Raw genomic sequence first — 15,459 nt, 5'->3', positions numbered from 1 at the left:
GGTTTCTTTGTAGAATGATCAGCAAGATTAACATCCAAATAACAATTTTTCAGCGGTGGCAAGTCAAGCATATTATAGATTTTCTTAGGCATAACGGAAATACTTGCATCGAGATCACATAAAGCATTACAATCAAAATCTTTAACCTTCATCTTAATGATGGGTTCCCAACCATCCTCTAGCTTTCTAGGAATAGAGGCTTCGCGTTCTAGTTTCTCTTCTCTAGCTTTTATGAGAGCATTTGTAATATGTTGCGTGAAAGCCAAATTTATAGCACTAGCATTAGGACTTTTAGCAAGTTTTTGCAAGAACTTTATAACTTCAGAGATGTGGCAATCATCAAAATTCAAACCATTATAATCTAAAGCAATGGGATCATCATCCCCAATGTTGGAAAAAATTTCAGCAGTTTTATCACAGGCAATTTCAGCAGTTTTAGCGATTTAGTGGTTTCTCGCTTTGCATTAGAAGTGGAAACATTGCTAACACCAATTCTTTTATTAGTATTAGTAGGAGGTGCAGCAACTTGTGTAGCATTAGCATTACTAGTGGTGGTAATAGTCCAAACTTTAGCTATATTATCTTCTTTTTCATTTTCTTCTCTTTCCCACCTAGCACGCAATTTGGCCATCAATCTTATATTCTCATTAATTCTAACTTGAATGGCATTTGCTGTAGTAGTAATTTTATTATGATGATTTTCATTAGGCATAACTTTCGATTTCAAAAGATCAACATCAGCAGCAAGACTATCGACTTTAGAAGCAAGTATATCAATTTTCCCAAGCTTTTCTTCAACAGATTTGTTAAAAGCAGTTTGTGTACTAATAAATTCTTTAAGCATGGCTTCAAGTCCAGGGGGTGTATTCCTATTATTGTTGTAAGAATTCCCATAAGAATTACCATAGCCGTTGCCATTATTATAAGGATATGGCCTATAGTTGTTACTAGAATTGTTCCGGTAAGCATTGTTGTTGAAATTATTATTTTTAATGAAGTTTACATCAACATGTTCTTCTTGGGCAACCAATGAAGCTAATGGAAAATTATTAGGATCAACATTTGTCCTATAATTCACAAGCATAGACATAATAGCATCAATCTTATCACTCAAGGAAGAGGTTTCTTCGACAGAATTTACCTTCTTACCTTGTGGACCTCTTTCCGTGTGCCATTCAGAGTAGTTGATCATCATATTATCAAGAAGCTTTGTTTCTTCACCAAGAGTGATGGACATAAAGGTACCTCCAGCAGCTGAATCCAATAGGTTCCGCGAAGAAAAATTCAGTCCTGCATAAAAGGTTTGGATGATCATCCAAGTAGTCAGTCCATGGGTTGGGCAATTTTTAACCAAAGATTTCATTCTTTCCCATGCTTGCGCAACATGCTCATTATCCAATTGTTTAAAATTCATTATGCTACTCCTCAAAGATATAATTTTAGCAGGGGGATAATATCTACCAATAAAAGCATCCTTGCATTTAGTCCATGAATCAATACTATTCTTAGGCAGAGATAGCAACCAATCTTTAGCTCTTCCTCTTAATGAGAAAGGGAATAATTTTAATTTTATAATGTCACCATCTACATCTTTATATTTTTGCATTTCACATAGTTCAACAAAATTATTAAGATGGGCAGCAGCATCATCAGAACTAACACCAGAAAATTGCTCTCGCATAACAAGATTCAGTAAAGCAGGTTTAATTTCAAAGAATTCTGCTGTAGTAGCAGGTGGAGCAATAGGTGTGCATAAGAAATCATTATTATTTGTGGTTGTGAAGTCACACAACTTAGTATTTTCAGGAGTACCCATTTTAGCAGTAGTAAATAAAACAAACTAGATAAAGTAAATGCAAGTAACTAATTTTTTTGTATTTTTGATATAGCAAACAAGATAGCAAATAAAGTAAAACTAGCAACTAATTTTTTTGTATTTTGATTTAGTGCAGCAAACAAAATAGTAAATAAAACTAAGCAAGACAACAAAAAAGTAAAGAGATTGGGATGTGGAGACTCCCCTTGCAGCGTGTCTTGATCTCCCCGGCAACGGCGCCAGAAAAAGCGCTTGATACGCGTACAACACGCGTCCGTTGGGAACCCCAAGAGGAAGGTGTGATGCGTACAGCGGCAAGTTTTCCCTCAGTATGAAACCAAGGTTTATCGAACCAGTAGGAGCCAAGAAGCACGTTGAAGGTTGATGGCGGCGAGATGTAGTGCGGCGCAACACCAGGGATTCCGGCGCCAACGTGGAACCTGCACAACACAAACCAAGTACTTTGCCCCAACGAAACAGCGAGGTTGTCAATCTCACCGGCTTGCTGTAACAAAGGATTAGATGTATAGTGTGGATGATGATTGTTTGCAGAAAACAGTAGAACAGGTATTGCAGTAAATTGTATTTCAGTATAGAGAATTGGACCGGGGTCCACAGTTCACTAGAGGTGTCTCTCCCATAAGATAAACAGCATGTTGGGTGAACAAATTACAGTTGGGCAATTGACAAATAAAGAGGGCATGACCATGCACATACATATTATGATGAGTATTGTGAGATTTAATTGGGCATTACGACAAAGTACATAGACCGCTATCCAGCATGCATCTATGCCTAAAAAGTCCACCTTCAGGTTATCATCCGAACCCCCTCCAGTATTAAGTTGCTAACAACAGACAATTGCATTAAGTATTGCGCGTAATGTAATCAGTGACTACATCCTCGAACATAGCACCAATGTTTTATCCCTAGTGGCAACAGCACATCCATAATCTTAGAGGTTTCTCTCACTCCCCCAGATTCACGGAGACATGAACCCACTATCGAGCATAAATACTCCCTCTTGGAGTTACTAGCATCAACTTGGCCAGAGCATCTACTAATAACGGAGAGCATGCAAGATCATAAACAACACATAGATATAAATTGATAATCAACATAACATAGTATTCTCTATTTATCGGATCCCAACAAACACAACATATAGAATTACAGATAGATGATCTTGATCATGTTCGGCAGCTCACAAGACCCGACAATTAAGCACAATGGGGAGAAGACAACCATCTAGCTACTGCTATGGACCCATAGTCCAGGGGTAGACTACTCACACATCACTCCGGAGGCGACCATGGCGGCGTAGAGTCCTCCGGAAGATGATTCCCCTCTCCGGCAGGGTGCCGGAGGCGATCTCCTGAATCCCCCGAGATGGGATTGGCGGCGGCGGCGTCTCAGTAAGGTTTTCCGTATCGTGGCTCTCGGTACTGGGGGTTTCGCGACGAAGGCTATTTGTAGGTGGAAGGGCAGGTCGAGGGGTGTCACGAGGGGCCCAGATGACAGGGCCGCGCGGCCAAGACCTAGGCCGCGCTGCCCTGTAGTCTGGCCGCCTCGTGGCCCCACTTCGTTGACTCTTCGGTCTTCTGGAAGCTTCGTGGCAAAATAGGACCTGGGCGTTGATTTCGTCCAATTCCGAGAATATTTCCTTACTAGGATTTCTGAAACCAAAAACAGCAGAAAACAACAACTGGCACTTCGGCATCTTGTTAATAGGTTAGTTCCAGAAAATGCACGAATATGACATAAAGTGTGCATAAAACATGTAGATATCATCAATAATGTGGCATGGAACGTAAGAAATTATCGATACGTCGGAGACGTATCAGGCAGCCGGGCCTCAAGGGAATCTACTGGATATTAAGGTACTCCTTTTAATAGAGTACCGGAGCAAAGCATTAACACTCCGTGAACACATCTGATCCTCACATCACTACCATCCCCTCCGGTTGTCCCGATTCTTGTCACTTCGGGGCCATTGGTTCCGGACAGCGACATGTGTATACAACTTGCAGGTAAGATCATAAACAATGAATATCATGATGAAACAATAACATGTTCAGATCTGAGATCATGGCACTCGGGCCCTAGTGACAAGCATTAAGCATAACAAGTTGCAACAATATCATCAAACTACCAATTACGGATACTAGGCACTATGCCCTAACAATCTTATGCTATTACATGACCAATCTCATCCAATCCCTACCATCCCCTTCGGCCTACAGCGGGGGAATTACTCACACATGGATGGGGGAAGCATGGCTGGTTGATGGAGAGGCGTCGGTGGTGATGATGGCGATGATCTCCTCCAATTCCCCGTCCCGGCGGAGTGCCAGAACGGAGACTTCTGGCTCCCGAGACGGAGTTTCGCGATGTGGCGGCGTTCTGGAGGCTTTCTGGCGACTTCGACTTCTCTCCGTGCGTTTTTAGGTCGAAGGCAATAAGTAGTCCGAAGGAGGGCGTCGGAGGCTGACCGAGGCCGCCACACCATAGGGCCGCGCGGGCCCCTCCTGGGCCGCGCCGGCCTATGGTGTGGGGCCCTCGGGCCTCCACCTGGCTTGTCCTTCTGGCTCCGCTAATATTCTGGGAAAATAGGACCTTCTGCATAAATTTCGAGGATTTTCCTAAAAGTTGGATTTCTGCACAAAAACGAGACACCAGAACAGTTCTGCTGAAAACAGCGTTAGTCCGTGTTAGTTGCATCCAAAATACACAAATTAGAGGCAAAACAATAGCAAAAATGTTCGGGAAAGTAGATACGTTTTGGACGTATCAACTCCCCCAAGCTTAGCTTATTGCTTGTCCTCAAGCAATTCAGTTAACAACTGAGCGATAAAAGAACTTTCACGAACACATTTGCTCATATGATGTATATATTCTCATGCTATGGTTAACACTTAGGCAGTTCATAATGAGATGCATACAAATAAGATCATCCAATAGCTATGTCAAACATGGAGAGGTACCAACAATTAATAATAAGCATCATGAATCATGTATATAAGCAAGATTGCAATGTTCATAAGAGAGTATGATAAAGTGGTATCTCGCTTGCCCATATTTGATCGGCAAAACATAAATGCCCAGGCACCTCTGAAGTTCATAGAAAGACTAGAAGTAGTGATTGTCAAAGATAAAAGCATCAAAGTTATACCACAATCAATCATATTTTGAGACAAGCATATTATACTAAGAATGACAGTTGTGCTCTCAAGATAGTGCTCAAAGAAAGAATGGAGACACAACACAAAAGTAAAAGATTGACCCTTCGCAGAGGGAAGCAGGGATTAACATGCGCTAGAGCTTTTCATTTCTAAAACAAGAGTAAAATTATTTTGAGAGGTGTTTGTTGTTGTCAACGAATGGTAATGGGTACACCAACTACCTCGCCAACCGGACTTCCAAGAGCGGCTCCCATGAATTATTTTTATGTTTATGCGGCACTCCTTCCAACCTTTTTTTCACAAACCATGGCTAACCGAATCCTCGGGTGCCTGCCAACAATCTCATACCATGAAGGAGTGCCTTTTTATTTTAGTTTATTATGATGACACTCCCCCCAACCTTTGCTTACACAAGCCATGGCTAACCGAATCCTTCGGGTGCCGTCCAACAATCACATACCATGGAGGAGTGTCTATTTAGATTAATTAATTTGGGACTGGGAATCCCATTGCCAGCTCTTTTTGCAAAATTATTGGATAAGCGGATGTGCCACTAGTCCATAATGAAAGTCCGTCAAGAGTAAATGACAAGGTCGAAAGTTAAACACCACATACTTCCTCATGAGCTATGAAACATTAACACAAATTGAGAAGCATTTTGAAGGTTTTAAAGGTAGCGCATGAGAATTTACTTGGAATGGTTTGAAATGCCATGCATAGGTATTTATGGTGGACACTTTGGAACAACTTGGTTTTAAGGTGTTTGGAAGCACGAGCAGCGTTCCCGCTCAGTACAAGTGAAGGCTAGCAATAGACTGGGGAGCGACAAATCAAGAGAGCAGTAACTGTCATAATCATGCTTGCGGCAAAATAAATTAACGGAGGCATAAAAGTGATACAAGAACTCTAAAGCAATATAAATCATCGAGGCTTAATTGACTTTTGTTCAGTCTTATGCATGCGTGAGCATGTGCCAAGTCGATATAAATGAATTATTCAGAGGAGGATACCACAATGCCATACCTACTTATGAATAAAACAATGCAAGCAAACATCCATGACATGCTACTCATATTAATAAATTGGAGCTAAACATGAGAGATCATGAACTACTAGACTTTCTCAAATGACATATACCTCACATGAACCAACTAAGCATGCTCACATGGATGAGTATATGTACAAAAATGAAAACGAATAGAGTTCATACCAGCCTCTCACCACAATCCAATTGTCGTAGATCGTCATTATTGCCTTTCACTTGTGTAGCTTGGATAATATGAAATGAAAACCACGCTCCAGCCACCAAAGACCATTGAACTCATGATGAACTTTACAAACCAAAGAAGAACAGCAAATATTTTTGGTGTTTTCGAATTGGAAACAAGAACAAAAGGAAACAAGCAAACAAAGCAAAATCTTTTTGGCTTTTCTTATAGCAAACTAGCAATAGCAAGTAAAGCGAAACAAATGCAAGAAACCAAAGCAAACAAATGATGAAGAGAAACAACAGAAATATTTTTGGTCTTTTTGTGTTTTAGGAGAGAAACAAAGCAGAAACAAGAATTGGCAAACTAGAAAAGTCACATAAACACAAAGCAGCAGAAATTCGTCAAACTTGACAGCAGTACAGTACTCGATTTTTAAGAAATTCTTCCACTGCTCAAATCGAAAAGTGTTCAACTAATGAAAGTTAGATAACAACCTGGGGAACATGCACAAAAATTGGCTTCGCAAAATACTTTTCTGTCTATTTTTGGGAATTTTTTCGGTAACAGTCCAGAATCTGTTTTCAGGCAGCACTTCCCCAAATATCATCTTTCTCTCATTAGAAAACCACTCAAACAAACTAAACAAGTATATACAAGTATCCAGCAATCATAATATGCAAAGAATGAGTGATGCCGGTATACCTCCCCCCAAGCTTAGTCTTTTGGCCTAAGTGGAGTTCAACCCCAACGAGGGTCGCTATTCCTCGCCGGTGGATAATGCATGGCGTAATCATAGTAAGGTTCCTGTGCAGAAGAAAAGCGTGGAGGCTCCACATGCCCAACATGATGATGCGAGGAACTTGCTGCATCGGATGATGAGTCGAAATGTTCCTCGGCCTCCTCCATGTTGTCTCTTGCATGATGGCCTCCTCCCTCTATGTGTGCATTCAGTGCACCTTCTGTGACTGACCAATCCTCCCTGGAATCAATGTTAAATAGAACAGGCGCAGGCAATCTTACTAGTTTTTCAGTTTTCTTAGTTATTCTCCAAACTTTCTTATAAAATGTCATCTTGTAGAACAGGTTACCCAAATTAGATGAATCAGAAACAAATTCATGTTTAATCATAGAGACTATGTTAAGTTTTTCTATGGAAAGTTGAATATCAAGATGATGAGGTTCTACATTATGCAAAGCTAGTAAACGAGAGGCGATGAGACCTCCACAAATTCCACCTTTCTCACGGTTAGTAGCAAGTCTATAGGCTATCAATGCCCCCAAATTATAAGTCTTACTACCTTGCAGTGCAGCAGCTAGAAAAGCTAAATCCTGGATAGATAGTTTACCACCACTCTTTCTAGCAAGAATGCATTTAGTAATGAAATAAGCAAAGTAGCGGATAGCTGGGAGTTGAATGCTAGTAATTTTACCACCATCCTCTGAGAAACTCCTCCCATGACAAATCATCTCGAAGAGGCTTAAGAGCTCTCGCGGCGATCCCCTTATCTTCTCGCATGATCCCCATTGCGGTACTCTAATGGCTGTACAAAAATCATTGAATGGCAAGTTGACAATTTTATTATAAATCTTATACTGAACCATGGGGTTAGATCGCGACCAATTGAACTTAAAATCCTGCACAACAGACATAGTCAATTTTGCATATTGGCATGGTTCTCCATCAACAAAATCATTCAACCCTGCACGAGAAATTAGATTCTGAACATCTTCCAATATTCCTGCGCTTCTCATTAAATCTGTGCACGGGTAGTAAGAGGGGTATACTCCCTCTTCACGGTTCACTCTCATGACTTGTTGCACCTCCAATTCTTGTTGGTTTAGTTGATATCTATTCCACTCCATTTTCTGAAATTTTTCAACAAACGATATAAAACTTGATTTGGTGACATATAATCAAGGGGAACTACTATAGGAACTTGCTAGAGTACTAATCATGCATCAAAACTAGTTTATACAAATTAGAACAAGCATGCAAGCTCACTAAACATGTTACCTACAGCAGCAAAATATTCAAGATATACTCAACCAAACAAAATTCTACTTGGATGATCGGAGGAGTCACATACCGGAGAGCAAATGTGCCAAATTTCAGACAGAAATCTGGGCTGAGCAAAGAGATCAAAAAATCCTGAGCTCTTGAGCAAAAACACGAGCGAGAGAAAGCTGGTGTTGATTTTTTCGGGAGAGAGAAGAGTCTGGGAGGAAGAGATGCTAAAGTGGGGTAAAGGGGGGCCCACACGCCAGGGTGGCGCGCCCCCCTTCCAGGCCGCGCCGGCCTGTGGGGTGCCACCCTGGGGTGCCCCACAGGTCATCTCCAGGTGCTCCCAGGTGCGTTTTCGAAAAATAGGACCAACAGTATAATTTTTGTGAATTTTTGAAAACTTTGAAAAATGCACATTTCTGGGTATTAAGTTTATTATTACTGGCCAGGAAAAATTTTGAAATCTCTAATTAACTAAGGAACTTTGCAAATCAAAAGTGCTAGAGCAAATAAGGCAAGTGGAGGGAGAAAGAGATGTTGTTGACCTCCTCTATGCATATAAAAGGTATTTGTTAACAAGGTTGATCAAGTCTTGCCACCAAATAAATTTTACATAGCATATGAAGAAATAAACCTCAAATCAATCATGTTACCTTGAATTGTATTGATATGGATCCAATCATAAGATTTTGATAACCTTCTTTAGGCTCATATATAGGACAATCAATAGTTCCAACTTTGATAGTTCTCACATTAGAAATAGTATTGACTCCACATACTTTATCAATCCTCTTGGGGAAATAAACGGTATGCTCCTTATCATCAACATTGAAAGTAACCTTTCCTTTATTGCAATCAATAACAGCCCCTGCAGTGTTAAGAAAAGGTCTCCCAAGAATAATAGACATATTATCATCTTCAGGCATTTCCAACACAACAAAATCAGTTAATATCAAGCAGTTATTAGTAACTTGAACAGGAACATCCTCACATATACCAACAGGAATAGCAGTAGATTTATCAGCCATTTGCAAAGATATATCAGTAGGTATCAACTTATCTAGATAAAGCCTCTTATAAAGAGAAAAAGGCATAACACTAACACCGGCTCCCAAATCACATAGAGCAGTTTTAACATAATTATTCTTAATAGAACAAGGAATAGTAGGTATACCTGGGTCGCCCAACTTCTTTGGCACTTTGCCATTGAAAGAGTAATTAGCAAGCATAGTGGAAATTTCCTCATTGGGGATTTTCCTTTTATTAGTAACAATATCTTTCATATACTTTGAATAAGGAGGCAATTTTATAGCATCAGTCAAAGGGATTTGCAAGAATAAAGGTTTCATCCAATCGCAAAATTTATTATAGTGTTCTTCTTCCTTTGATTTTAATTTCTTAGCAGGAAAAGGCATTTGCTTTTGCACCCAAGGTTCCCTTTCATTACCATGTTTCTTAGCAATAAAATCTTCTTTAGTATACTTTTTATTTTTAGCATGCTTTTCAGGTTCATCTTCAACTTCTTCTTTATCAGAGGCACCATTCTTATCATTATCATTATTATTATCATGTTCATTACCACTTTCAGTTTCAGCATCGGAAATAGAAATACTATTAGGATCATTAACAGGTTCAGAGGATTCTACAACATTTTTATGTTTCTTCTTCTTTTTCTTCTTAGAAGGAGCACTAGGTTCAATTCGTTGAGAATCTTGTTCAATTCTTTTGGGATGCCCTTCAGGATATAGAGGATCCTGGGTAGAGACACCACCTCTAGTTGTTACGTCATAAGCATGTTTCTCTTTAGAATTATTTTTTAGCAAGTTACTTTGCACTTTAGTGAGTTGATCAATTTGAGTTTGAATCATTTGAAAATGTTTAACAAGCATCTTAACATCATTGGAGGTTCTCTCCACAATATCATGCAAATTGCTAATAGCTTGGGAATTTTCCATTAGATGATTCTCTACTCTCATATTAAAATTTTCTTGCTTAACAATATAATTATCAAACTCATCTAAGCATTGCGCAGGAGGTTCTGAATACGGAATATCTTCCCTAGTAAAGCGTTGAAGGGAGTTTTCCTCAATCATGGATGAAGGGGGAATTATCTCACATATATCTTCTATGGGAGGTAGATTCTTCACATCTTTGGATTTAATACCTTTCTCCTTGAGAGACTTCTTGGCTTCCCTCATATCTTCATCATTCAATTCAATTAAACCCCTCTTCTTCAATATTGGCGTTGGAGTTGATTCAGGTGTATTCCAATCATCATGATTCCGGCTTATTCTAGCCAATAATTCTTGACTTAAATCTGAGTTCTTTTCCTGAAAACACAACCAGCACAACTATCCAAATATGCTCTAGATTCAATGGTTAGTCCACTATAAAATATATCAAGTAGATCATTCTTTTCTAAATCATGTCCAGGTCGAGCTCTGATAAGAGAACAAAATCTTGCCCATGCCACAGGCAATTTCTCTTCATCTCCCTGGTCAAACCTATAAATTCTCTGTAAAGCAATATGTTGAGCACTAGCAGGAAAATATTTTCGAAAGAAAACATCACGCAAATCAGTTGGACTTTTAATAGAACCAGGAGGCAAATTGTTATACCAAGTTTTAGCATCATCCTTTAATGAGAAAGGAAATTTTTTACTGACAAAGTAAGTACGCATCTTGTCATCATCAGAAAACAAGCTACTCATAGAAGAAAGTTCATTCATGTGTTCTACAGCACTTTCTTTTTCAGTACCACAAAAGGGTGCTTTCTCTACAATAGCTATATGAGATAGATCAAGAGAAAAATCATAATCTTTATCCTTAATGCATATAGGATATGTGGCAAATTTAGGATCAGGAGATAGCTTATGTCTAACAGTATATTGTGTAAGAAACTTTTTAATTTTTCTTGCATCAGCAGTAGCATTGCATCTATTAATTAAATCATCATTAAGCTCCACATAATCTTCATCAGGATCATCACTAGAATAATCAAGTTCAGGTGAACTAACAGGTGTAGTGGCATTTTCATTAGGAGTTTCAGCATTTTCAATTTGTCTAGACCTAGCAATTGTAGCATCTAGAAAGGATCCCAACGAACCACTATCATCAAGCACAGCAGAAACATTATCAATATTATGAGAGTTTTCAGATTCAGCAGTAGTACCAGCAAATGAAGCTTGTGCCGGTGAAACAAGTTGACTTATCATAGATGGTGAATCAAGAGTAGCAGAGGTACTGAGAGTTGTACCTTTTCTTGTAGTGGATGGTAATATGGCGACTTTAGAATCGCGAGATTTACCCATGATGGAGAATTTGCAGCGAACAATATCAATCCAAGTGAACTTCCAAATAAAGCTATGCTCCCCGGCAACGGCGCCAGAAAACAGTCTTGAGAACCCACAAGTATAGGGGATCGCAGCAGTCTTCGCGGGTAGTATAACCCAATTTATTGATTCGACACAAGGGGAGACAAAGAACACTTGGAAGCCTTAACAGCGGAGTTGTCAATTCAGCTGCACCTGGAAACAGACTTGCTCGCACGAGTTTATCGGTAATGCGGTTTATAGCAGTAGCAGTAGTGAAATAACAGCGACGAGTAACAAAGACAGCAGTAGTGATTTTAGTAAACAGCAGGATTAAAATACTGTAGGCACGGGGACGGATAACGGGCGTTGCATGGATGAGAGAAACTCATGTAACAATCATAGCAGGGCATTTGCAGATAATAATAAAACGGTGTCCAAGTACAAAGCAATCAATAGGCATGTGTTCCATATATAGTCGTACGTGCTCGCAATGAGAAACTTGCACAACATCTTTTGTCCTACCAGCCGGTGGCAGCCGGGCCTCAAGGGAATCTACTGGATATTAAGGTACTCCTTTTAATAGAGTACCGGAGCAAAGCATTAACACTCCGTGAACACATGTGATCCTCACATCACTACCATCCCCTCCGGTTGTCCCGATTCTTGTCACTTCGGGGCCATTGGTTCCGGACAGCGACATGTGTATACAACTTGCAGGTAAGACCATAAACAATGAATATCATGATGAAACAATAACATGTTCAGATCTGAGATCATGGCACTCGGGCCCTAGTGACAAGCATTAAGCATAACAAGTTGCAACAATATCATCAAAGTACCAATTACGGACACTAGGCACTATGCCCTAACAATCTTATGCTATTACATGACCAATCTCATCCAATCCCTACCATCCCCTTCGGCCTACAGCGGGGGAATTACTCACACATGGATGGGGGAAGCATGGCTGGTTGATGGAGAGGCGTCGGTGGTGATGATGGCGATGATCTCCTCCAATTCCCCGTCCCGGCGGAGTGCCAGAACGGAGACTTTTGGCTCCCGAGACGGAGTTTCGCGATGTGGCGGCGTTCTGGAGGCTTTCTGGCGACTTCGACTTCTCTCCGTGCGTTTTTAGGTCGAAGGCAATAAGTAGTCCGAAGGAGGGCGTCGGAGGCTGACCGAGGCCGCCACACCATAGGGCCGCGCGGGCCCCTCCTGGGCCACGCCGGCCTATGGTGTGGGGCCCTCGGGCCTCCACCTGGCTTGTCCTTCTGGCTCCGCTAATATTCTGGAAAAATAGGACCTTCTGCATAAATTCCGAGGATTTTCCTGAAAGTTGGATTTCTGCACAAAAACGAGACACCAGAACAGTTCTGCTGAAAACAGCGTTAGTCCGTGTTAGTTGCATCCAAAATACACAAATTAGAGGCAAAACAATAGCAAAAGTGTTCGGGAAAGTAGATACGTTTTGGACGTATCAACCTACAACCCATATGTACAACACTTGACTAATAAATGTATAACTTTATCAATACATGGCCCATTATTCACTCTAGGATGGACTCCAGCTCCCCCTAATAGGTTTGGAGGAGGGAAAATGGGCGCCAACCGACCCCCTATATAAAGTGGGGGCTGGACACTGCAAAGAACAACCCTAGCCCAAGCCTCCTCCTCCGGCCTCCACTACCATCCTCGCCGCCACCCTAGTGCTGCCGCCGGCCACCACCTCTACCTGTAAGGGTATTTTACCCTTATCCATTATTTTGGTAACAATGACACCGTGCTGGAGTATTTGGCCTAATATGTTTATAAGGATAATCTCAGGTATTAGGCAAAGAGGCATAAATGGTGTATCAAAGGAACAAGAAGGCTAAAGGAGACCCCCCCACTTCAACAACAATCGAAAAGGGGTCTACAGCAGAGATCCGGTTTGCCGCCCGGTCAGCCGGCCCCCAAACCGGCCAGTCCGGCGTGCGGCCCGGTCAACCGGGCGCCAACCGGGTGTCAAATGAGCGCCTAAGTGGTCCGGTCTGCTGCCCGGTCTGCCGGCCTCCAGACCGGTGGGCCCGGCGTGCGGTCCGGTCGACCGGGCGCCAACCGGGCGCCAACCGGAGGAGCTCCTGGACGATGCAAAGTGTCTCCTGGTCGGGGTCCGGTCTACCGTCCGGTCTGGACCGGCAGGTCCGGTCCCTGGCCCGGTCCGACCGGCCTCTGCACCGGACAATCCGGTCAGTGGTCCGGTTGACCGGGTTTGTCGGGAGAAAAGATGAGGTGGCAAGTGACCAACGGCCATATTTCGAAGAACACTATAAATAGGCCTTCTCCTACCTCTGAATAGTTGGGCACTACACTACAAACTGTTCTTGAGCTCTATCTCTCTTACTCCATTGCTAGAAACACCAGAAGCCTCAGATCTCCCTCCTCCTCCACCCAAATTCAAATCCCTCTGGGGAAATGTTAGAGGAGGACCCAATCTACTGTTCTACCAAGCCAAATCTCATTCCCCCTTGTATTCATCAAGAAGCTTGCTTCCTAGGGTTCCTTTGAAACCCTAGGTGGGCAAGAGGAGTCCGGAAGCATCCGGGCTGTGGATTTGCTCCGGGCAAGATTGTGAAGGTTTGGAGGCTACCTCAAAGTCTACAACAAGTGAGTGAGCTATTCCTTCGTGGGATAGGCTCCGGAGAATAGGGTGAGCCTTCGTGGCGTGGGGAATCCTTCGTGGGACCTCCACCCCTCCAAACGTGACGTACCTTCTTGCAAAGGAAGGGAACACGGGAATACATCCTCGTCTCCGCGTGCTATCGGTTATCTCTAACCGAACTCCTTACTTGTGATTTAACTGCATGTGAGAGCCTTCGTGCTCGAGTTAGTTGTATCATCATATAGGTTGCTTCACCTAGTTTGCATTAGGCTCACCTTTATATTCCGCAGAGCCTAATATTGCAAAGAAAGAATTAAAATCTGTAGTAACCTATTCACCCCCCTCTAGGTTTACCATCTCTATACTTTCACTACCCTTGTTGCAACCTAGACGACACCATCGGGAAACCGTTGCAGAGCTCTTCTTATCCTTCTTCTTCTTGGAGTGATGTGATACGTCTTCGACGTATCGATAATTTCTTATGTTCCATGCCACATTATTGATGATATCTACATGTTTTATGCATACTTTATGTCATATTTATGCGTTTTTGGTTTCAGAAATCCTAGTAAGGAAATATTCTAGGAATCGGACGAAATCAACACCGAAGATCTTAGAATTCCCGGAAGCTTCCAGAGCACCGAAGAAGGGCCAGAGGGGAGCCAGGGGGGCCCCACCCCACAGGGCGGCGCGGCCAAGGGGGGGCGTGCCCCCCTACTGTATGGGCCCCCTGTGGCCCCTCCGACTCCGCCTCTTGGCCTATTTAGTCGTCCCTGACCTAAAACCTCGACCCAGTTCGACGAAACCAGAGAAAACCATCCAGAGCCGCCGCCATCGCGAAACTCCAATTCGGGGGACAGAAGTCTCTGTTCCGGCACCCTGCCGGGACGGGGAATTGCCCCCGGAGTCATCTCCACCGCCGTCTCCACCGCCATCTTCACCGCCATCGCTGTCACCATGATGAGGAGGGAGTAATTCACCCCCGGGGCTGAGGGCTCCGCTGTAGCTATGTGGTTCATCTCTCTCTCTTTGTGATCTAGTTGAATATCATCTATGTGCTACTCTAGTGATGTTATTAAAGTAGTCTATTCCTCCTCCATGATGTAATGTTGACAGTGTGTGCATCATGAAGTACTTGGTATATGCTATGATTGTGATCTCTTGTAGATTATGAAGTTAACTATTACTATGATGGTATTGATGCGATCTATTCCCCCTTTCATAGCTGATGTTGACAGTGTGCATGCTATGTTAGTACTCGGTGTAATTGTGTTGATCTATCTTGCACTCTAAG

The sequence above is a fragment of the Lolium perenne genome, chromosome 7 (assembly GCF_019359855.2).
Source record: "Lolium perenne isolate Kyuss_39 chromosome 7, Kyuss_2.0, whole genome shotgun sequence".
Classification (NCBI taxonomy): domain Eukaryota; kingdom Viridiplantae; phylum Streptophyta; class Magnoliopsida; order Poales; family Poaceae; genus Lolium; species Lolium perenne.
Note: the sequence above shows the minus strand (reverse complement) of the source record.